Consider the following 9,464-nt stretch of genomic DNA (forward strand, 5'->3'; position numbering starts at 1 on the left):
TATAGTAAAAATTGAGGTGGGGGCAGGGGCACTGGAGGGGTGTGGATGAGGGTAATATAAAATTGGACGTCATATTCGTGTTCGGGGGGTTCGATTTATGTGGAAACGACACCTCGTTTACCAAAAACAATAATTTACACCAGAATCGATTTTTAACCCCCCTCTGTTGGTTTTTTCAATTTTTGACCACGGCCCACCAAAAATTTTTTTTTGAAAAAAATATATGTTTTTTAGGGGTTAAAAACACACTTAAAAATGCTATTCGCATTTTTGTGTGGAATCATGATCATTGCTAAAACAGGCAAACAAAACTAAAAAACGCCATTTTGAGGGGAAAATATGGGGGGGGGAGGGGGTTGAAATTTTTTGTGGGGATACCTCTTATGAATGTTCATAACATACCAAAAAATTGAAAAAATCGGTTCTCATGGGGCTGAGAAAATTTTTTTTATTGTAGGTAATTTCAGAAAAGGAGGGGTTTCTCAAAAACGGGGGGGGGGGGGGTCTGGGGGTCTGAAACTTTCCTGACGGAAGGTGCTCAAGGGTACCCACCTTCCATGCAAATATCAACCCTGAAGCTCTCGGGGGCAAATTCACCATACTTATCCACCTATAGCCTTTTTCACAAATGAAAAATTCTTGAATTAGACAAATTGTCTTTGTTATAAAAAATTCAGAAGCTCCCAGACTTTTCCAAATGGGCTCCTACGACGTCAAAATTATTTTTCGATTGGGTTAAAAAAGTTGACAAGACCTGAATATATGAATTTCTCCCATTTTGAGAAACTTCGACCCTCGTTAAACAACTGCCTCTGGGTTTAAAATGCCTCATCATGGAGCCAGTGCACAAATATATTTTCGTATCAAGTAGGTACCTATTCTGAAATTATACGATGCTGAAAAAAATTTATTTTCATCATGTCTCCCATGTTGATCTTCATTAGAGAAGAGAAGGGCTTAAGGCACGAGTTGAAATCAATTTTTTTGAACTGGAATTTTCAGGATCTCATTTCCCAGCTGAAATCGAAAATGAATCGACTTAGCCACTAAAAGAAAAAATTCAATTAAAAAAAAAAAATTCTTCAAAAAATTAAAAAACGAATTCGATGGTTGAAAACATGTTTCTTTTTTGAATCGATGACGTTGCTGTAACAGCAGCAGGAATTCGGTGGTTGAAAACGTGTTTTTTTTGAATCGATGACGTTGTAGCAGCAGCAGCTGAGACTTTTTGACATTGAATGAAATCGCCATAAATTGATAACGCGCGGTAATTTTTTTTCATTTCGTAAATTCAACTACGATAGAGCAAAATGTTATTATAGGTAGGTACCTATAGTTTATACATTGGTATGCGCATGGGAACAATCACAGTTCAATATGTGTAAACAATCGTGTAACAGCATATGCGTCAAAACTGTAACAACCTCCCCTCTATCTCTTTTCACCGCTTATCAGTGATCGATTGATGCAAGTTGAGTAAAGAGCGAAAATTTCTAAATATTTGCAAAAAAAAAATTGCGCACATCGTATCGCTGATGTCTCTCCCCTTCCTCTCCTCCCGTCCTACGTTTCGAATATGCATTACACAGAATACGACGATGTATACTCGTACTTACTCGTACATCGGCCACGAAGAGGCGAGAAGGAGGGGGGATATATGTACCATCACTAGGCTATGGGATGGGTAAAACGGGTCGTATAAGAAAGTACATACATACTACATAGTGCGTGTATATGTAATAGAGTATAATATAGTAGGAAGGTAATTGAATAAATTTTTTCTCGCATTTTGGCAACAATGTCCCAACGTTGTGTACGTTCAAACCGGTAGTACTGATTAAAACAGTTGAAATAAAAAATAAAATGGAAAAAGGATAGAATAAAGTAGACATACAGAAAATTATATTGCGAATTTACACCATTTAACCAATTACGATTCGAATTATCTCGTTAAATGGTACCCGCGTCCTTTTCGCTGTGTCTATAAAAAAATTGCCACATCCGAGACTTTAGTCTTGAAAAGCTTACACGGTTGCATATGTTCGCGTATTGTAGGCGAATTTTGTTTCAAAAACACAATAATATGATGTTTTTTTTTCTGTTATAATATTGTACGAGAATGGCTTATCACACAGGGTGGAAATTAAATAGTATCGTACTTCTACAATTTTTCATCAATATACGATCAAAAAGGTAAAACAAAATTTTGCCACCAAATCGGAAAAATATTCCGTATAATTTATTGAATTTTTTTTTCAATTTAAACCACATGTTTTTCAAATAAATGCAAAGTTTAAAACTACAAAAAATGTTATTAATTAAATATTATATGTAGTTTGAAAAAAGTTGTACATATACGACAACATCCCCCCTTTCTTCAGTATATAGATCCATTCCTTTGGAAATTTCTTCGACGGAGGCACTTCAATAAAATATTTTAGGTAATCAAAATTCTAGTCCAATAAAAGTAACAAACTCTTCGCCAGAAATTCATTAAAATGGAATCTGAAAATCATAAATTGCTATAATTATACTGATCAATTTTCCAACGTTGAATGTACTTGCTGAATATTTCACCATGTAGATTCAAGTCTTAAAAGTTGAAAACTCTACCTAAACCACTGACTGCATCCAAAAAATTGGAAAAATTTGTGACTAAAAAAAATCTAGTGGTTATTTCTAATTTCCTCACCCTTACTCCTGATTCTTTCGAAAAGAAAAATGCATTTGAATTTTTTTGGTGCTGCGGTGGAAAAACCTCAACGTTATTAATGGCTTTTTGAGTAAAAATTTCTACCCTTTTACCATGTTGTTGTTGATGTTGTTTTTCGTTTCATTAATTTAAGTAAAAAAAAAAAAGAATAATCAAAAGAACAAAAAAATTGACAATTATAACTGTCTTGAAGTTCTATAAAATCAGTGCTAAAATTTGTTTCAGTGAAATTATTTTTAAAAGGCACAGAGAGAGCTCTTCTGGTCTGAATTTGATCAGCTTCTACTTCTTCTAGTGTGTAAACATTTCAAATTTTCAAAATTATATGTAATTTTATGCATTATTATACCTACTCAAAATGTTTTATTTTTATTTTCACCGACTTGAGTCTTTTAAAAATTGAATTTTTTAAAAGAAAATTTAATCAATACGATTGAAATACGTATATCCCCATTAAACCGTTTCTAGTCCCCTCCCTCCTTTAGTGGCAGCTATCATAAGACATATTATAGGTACTTTTTTTTCGTTTTCATGTAACTCAAAAATGGGAGTTGGAGAGGATAAAAAATTTAACCAAAATAATCTTAATTGAGTAAAAGCAACTGTGATCATACGTAGGTATCAATTATTGACATTTTCTCAAAAAATATATATTTTTATATTCTCCAGCATTCCTAAAATCAAAAAATAAAATAAAAAATGAAAAAAATAAACGGATCCGTTTCCAAAACCGTCAAAAGACAATAATGTGAATATCCTGAAGCTTTCGTTACCAGGTAAAGTCCATTTTTGGATTCTCTAAATTAAATTTTTAAGGATTAAAAAGCTATTTTCGTAGCAATCGAGTTGTTCTGGAGGTTTCAGAATGGATTAAAATTTAGCCAATGTTACGTATGCGTGCCAAAGTTCAATTTTGAGCCTTCTAGAACGACTGGAAATTCTCGAATAAAATTTAAAACTCAGCTGTTTCTGAGTGGTCTCTAATTGGTATACCTATTTATTTTTCGAAGTGATGGAATTGAAAATATGGATTAAGTAGGTAATTATTCAAATTGGTTTATTTCATTTTTTTAAAATACATACCTACATTTTGTGAAAAAGTAAATATTTTCTTAAATTTTAAAAAGTTCACCCTAAACCTAGGTAAACATGAACTTGCGTACTTTAAATTTTGATTTTGAAGGTTTTAAAACCGGTTTTTTTTCGATCTAGTTTGGTTTTGTTCGAATTGAAGGGTGTCAGTTCAAAGGATTCCGTTGTCAGAAGTTAGCATCTCTTTTGAAAATTCGAACCTCAGAAAAATTCTTTTTCAAAATACCGAAATGAATAAAATATGAGGTTCTTTAAAATGGAACCGAAAGCTTTCAAAGACAATGGTTAATGAATGACTGAAAAATTCCCTCTAAAAAATATTGGAAACCAATGCTTATTATTTTTTTGAATATTTTTTCGTAACGTTCCAATCAGAAATGTACCTAACAAAATCATTTCTTTCAGAAAATTTCCTTTCAAGTAAGCCCAACTTCATTTCAAATATTTTCAAACCTTTCGCCTTAAAATGCATATTTTTATATATTCGATTGTTATTTGAATATTTTCGTCTAAAATTACCACGTATTTCACAATTTTTATCAAATATTTTGAAAATTTTTGCATTTTGAGAATCACAACACTGCAAACGTCATTTTCACAGATTTTGATTTTTTGTTTCTTTTAAAATGAAGTTCCTATTCTTTTGAAATTAATTTCGTTTTGGAATACTCGGAATGGTTTTTCACGATTAAAATAAAGTTTTAATTCGAGCATTTTGTTCTATTTTGCCAATAAGGTTAGTGTATGTACCTACCTACCTATGTATTTTAGGAAGTAAAACACAAATGATAATTGATATAGCAATTTTCGCAATGTGCTTGTCAAGACGAGTAAAACGGTGCTCATATTATTAAACTAGCATATTTTCAAATAGGTACATATTTTTAGGGTATTCGAATATTTTGAGCAATATTTCACCCCAAATGATCAAATAAAATATCGAGAATTTTACCTCGAATAAGATAAGAGCATATTTTGGGTTGCCCTAAACCTGAACGATAAATAAATTTTTAATATCGATCTAACTCAAAGGTTTTTTGGATTTGAATAAAAGCTATGGATCCAATTTTTAAGTTCACATCAAGCTACAAAAATTGAAAATATGTATTTGAAAAATTTTTAAAAAGAAATTTTTTTATTCTACCTACTTACGTTTTTTTTTTTTTCATGCACCAATAATGAGTATAAAAATTCAATTCGTCAGACTCCCAGGTCTAGAAAATGCAGTTTTACATTTTTTGTTTGATGAAAAACAAAAAAATTAAAAACTAAAAATGTTTAATTTTGTGCTGTTGCAGAAGATGGAGGCGGAGAGTTGAATATAGACTCGAAAAATTCACATCTTTGGCAGCTCTCTTTGAGGATGATTTCACAAATATTCGTCTCTCAGGTTACATTATACATTTTGAAAAAATTTCATAATCAATGCAATTTAATGATGGAGTGGGAGGAGGTGGAAAGGGTATGAATTATAATTCATAAAGAATAATATTACCTATACGTATGCTAGTTTCTGTTCAAAATCAAAAGTATGAAGGAAAAAGGCCGAACTTACAAGTCTTGCAGGGGATTCAAATTTTGAACACATTTTATAGAATTTAATTTTGACCCAAAAGCCAAAATTCAAATTATTTTTCTCCAAATTGTTTGTCATCAAATCTCATAAGTTTTGAGTGTGGTAGTGAAAGGGGAGGGGGGGGGGTGCACGAAAGATGATCCTTAGGAAAAACACCAACTAAAAAATTCGACGCATAGAAATCGAGAATCAGTCACAAATAGTTTTTTGTCAGCTATACTATAATCCGGGCAGATTCACAATTGGAGCCTAACCTACGGAGTTTAACTGGTTTGTTTTTTAATTTTTATATTCGAGATTTTTTATTTCATAAACAACCACCGAATCGTCACCGTCTATGGCAGTCTATTCAATGAAATCGAATATGTATTTACGAAGCGATCGATGTACTTCCGCGGTTTTTTGTTGATAAACTTGACTAATTAGTTTAGTGTTACGATACAAAAGGTATGAACAATTTTTTTCGCCTTGAATGTGTACACAACAAATAGTACAGTAGGTACAAGTGTGTATAGGTATATGGTACTCTCGCATCGATGGCGATGCATTTATACAAATACCATAATATAATGGAAGTTCGGTGGTATAGCAGGTAAAGAGCTTGACATTGACCTTGACCAAGTGTGAAGAATTTTCCAAAACGTTACCTATCGTTATCGTAGATAAAATCTGATCAAAACACGATCAAATTGAAAGCTTTTTCACGCTCGAGCGACTACACGTAGTCAAATTATTACCAACCGAGATTTTTTTTTTTTCAAAATCCAAATAATTTATGCAACGCGTTGTTAAATTTTATGACACTGCAAATATGTACTCGAAAGCTCCCCCTCGCTGCCCCCTGCGGACTGTATTTATGATTTATGTTCACGTGAGCTCAATTTGATACGTAGGTAGTATATGTATAATCAGCGCCTATTCTTCGTCAATCGTACGCGAGTATAAGTATTTGTAGCAAAAATGAGATAAATTTTTGTGGGTGTGATTGGGGGCGGCGGTCGACTGTATTTTGAATTTTCTACGATTATTTCCATTATGAAATTTTCAATGGCAAAAGGAAACGTTAAATTGGTAAATATTAAACCGCTTTGACGTCGTAGTACCCTACCTACGATGCTATATACGGGTACGAAAATTTTTTCGAAGCGATCGCGATCGTGTTTTCTATTTAAAATATACAGGAAATACGCACGAGTCGAGTCGTCGATTGTCTTTGATTTTGGGAAACAGGCGACATGTGCGTGATATAAATTTTGTCACCGTGTCATCGCAGTGAGAGAGACAGGGGCAAGTAGGTACGCAGTACACACCTGGGTAATTTCGTCAATGGTCGTTTAATTCACGGCGAGTTTCTCGGATTACTTTATAATTAAGTAATCAAGCTCGCAAATGTATCCGATAATAGGCAAACAAATAATAATTAATTTTTTTTCTCATTTCAAATGCACAATGTTTGATTTAAGCAACCTTCGAGTAAGGTAGGGTATAATGTTAATGTCGGTTTTGATTGTAATTAGTGGCATTGTTCTTTGAAATGGGCTCGAATTACTCGTACAATTTGTGGTTATAATATCACACTGATGGGGATAACAAAACGTTGAGTGAATTTGCCCGAATTAGTTGATTTTTTAAACAAAAAAAAAAAAAAAAAGGTGATCTTTGACTCTGAAGATGATTTTCAGTTGTTGTATTTTCTTAAAAAAAAATTATCGCTGAAAAGAAAAACGTTGAACTTTTGTACTGCGATGACACGTCTTGATTTATTTGATAATTTTTTCAAGGTGAAGTTTAAGGTCGAGTAAACTTTCGAGGTGGTTTTTTCGCGATAAATTTTTGACTGAGAAAAAAAATACAATATCAGGCTGAATACCGGTATGAATTGATGCACGTTATGCCTTCAATACGTAGACTATGCAATTTATTGTGCATGAATGTATATTTTACGAGTTGGTGCAAGGCGTTTGTTCGAAACCTGATGAAAAAAATCGCAAATCAAAGGGTTCCAAAAATTTGTTGACAAAAAATGGTCCAAAAAATGTGGTTGGGCAATTAATAGGTTTGGAATTTTCATAAAGCAAATTAATTTGCACCAAAGCTTCGGGAGAATTATTTTTTAATTAGAGAAGGCAATACACAGTTGTGCAATTTTTTGAGAATTTTGGTCCCAGAAAATATACCCTTTTGGATGTACTGGCCCAAAATCGGTTCAAATTCGAGGAAGCTCGACTTGCTGCTAGAAAATATGGTTTTATTAGATGTTGTAGCTCCTATTTTTTGACCATTTTTGAGCAATTTTTTGAAAATTTTGGATCTAAAAAATACTTTTTTGAATTTACAGACTCAAAGTTGCCCTCAAATTCCATGAAACTTGACTTTGTGGTTAGAAAAGACGATTCCCAAATTAAATTGAGGGAAAACATTTTAAACCAGTACCATATAAAAAAAATCAAAAGAGCTTCCAAGTCGGGTTGAATTTCGTTTTCAGATTTTTGACGAATTTTTTGATTATGTTCACTTGACTTATTTTTATTTAAACAAAAATCAAAATTTGGTAAAATTGAGAAAGAAAATTGAAATTTGTTTTCCACACCATTTTTGACCTCCTAAATCGATTACTGTTGGTTTCAAGTCGTTTTGAAGCTTCCAGCAGATTTTTGAATTTTCCAGTTCTAGAAAAATTCTCATAAAAAGATTCAAAATGAAATGAAAAAAAAATCAAAAATCTGCTAAAGACTTCAGTACTACTCCAAACCACCGCTACATGATTTTGAAGGTAGGACATAGGACATGAACCAAACTAGAGCATTCCATATAAAGGTAAACTTTTGAATTTCTCGTGGAAAATAGACCTTTGAATTTTCAAAAAATCGCTAAAAATCGAATATATAAATTTAGCAGCTTTTTGACGTATTGGTGTATTTTTCGATACTGTTTCAATAAAATTTCTTTTCATTCAGTCCAAATTTATCTTTTTTGCCAGTTGGGATTTCTTACAAGCAAGGTATCCCAAATCGTACCTACAAAGTTTTTTGACCCTGACAGAGCTAGATCGAAAGAGCATTGATGGAAAACTGAAAGTGGTCGAGAACTGAAACCGAAATGAAGAAATTGAAACTAAAAACTGATAGGTACTAAAAACTAAAAACTGAAACAGAAAAAAGCAAACTAAAATTTTCAAGTGGGTAGGTAGTTCATTTTTTTCTCAAAATGTCCAAAATGTTACGAATTTGATGGAAAAATGAGTGGAACTAAAATTGAAACTGAAACTAAAAACTGAAAACTGAAACTGTAAACATGTTTTTTTTTCAGACCTTGTTTTTTTTGTTTTAGTATTTTGACATTTTTGACCGTAGAATTATCAAGAACTTTTTAAAAAATGATTGTCAAATGTATAAAACATTAAAGATAACGTGTTTTTTGAATTTAATTTACATATTATTTTGATTAAACGAGAGCAACAAAATCAAACAAAGTTATAAAATATCAAAAAAGTCTAAAAAAACGAAAAAAAATGAATTTTTGTTTTTTTTTTTATTATTTTGGCATTTTTGACCATAAAATTATCGAGAATTTTTTAAAAATGATTGTCAAATGTATAAAACATCAAAGACAACGAATTTTTCGAATTTCATTTACATTTTTTGATTGAACAAGAGCAACAAAATCAAACAAAGTTATAAAGTACCAAAAAGTATAAAAAAATTAAAGCAAAAAAAAAAAAACTGAATCTAAAACCATTATGCATTTTAAAAACAACAAAATGTTCTGTTTTAAACATACCTATTCGAAAAATGTTTAAAACATGTTTTAAACCGGCCACAAAAAAACAATTTTTTTCGTTTTTTTTTTTTGGTTCAAAAAAACAGTTTTTTTCCACCAGTGTGTATAAGGTATCACCGTGCAAAAATTTTAGGAACTGAAGACTAAAGAGCACTTTTAGATTATTACAATAGGTAGGTATTTATACTTTTTTTTTGTAAGGAATGAACGAGTCTTTTTAATAGGTAAGTAACTATAATTATGATCGTTTTTATAATTTTTGCTCAGGTTTTCAATTTAAAAAAAAAAAAACAAACAATAAAG

This window comes from Planococcus citri, chromosome 4 (assembly GCF_950023065.1).
Source record: "Planococcus citri chromosome 4, ihPlaCitr1.1, whole genome shotgun sequence".
NCBI lineage: Eukaryota > Metazoa > Arthropoda > Insecta > Hemiptera > Pseudococcidae > Planococcus > Planococcus citri.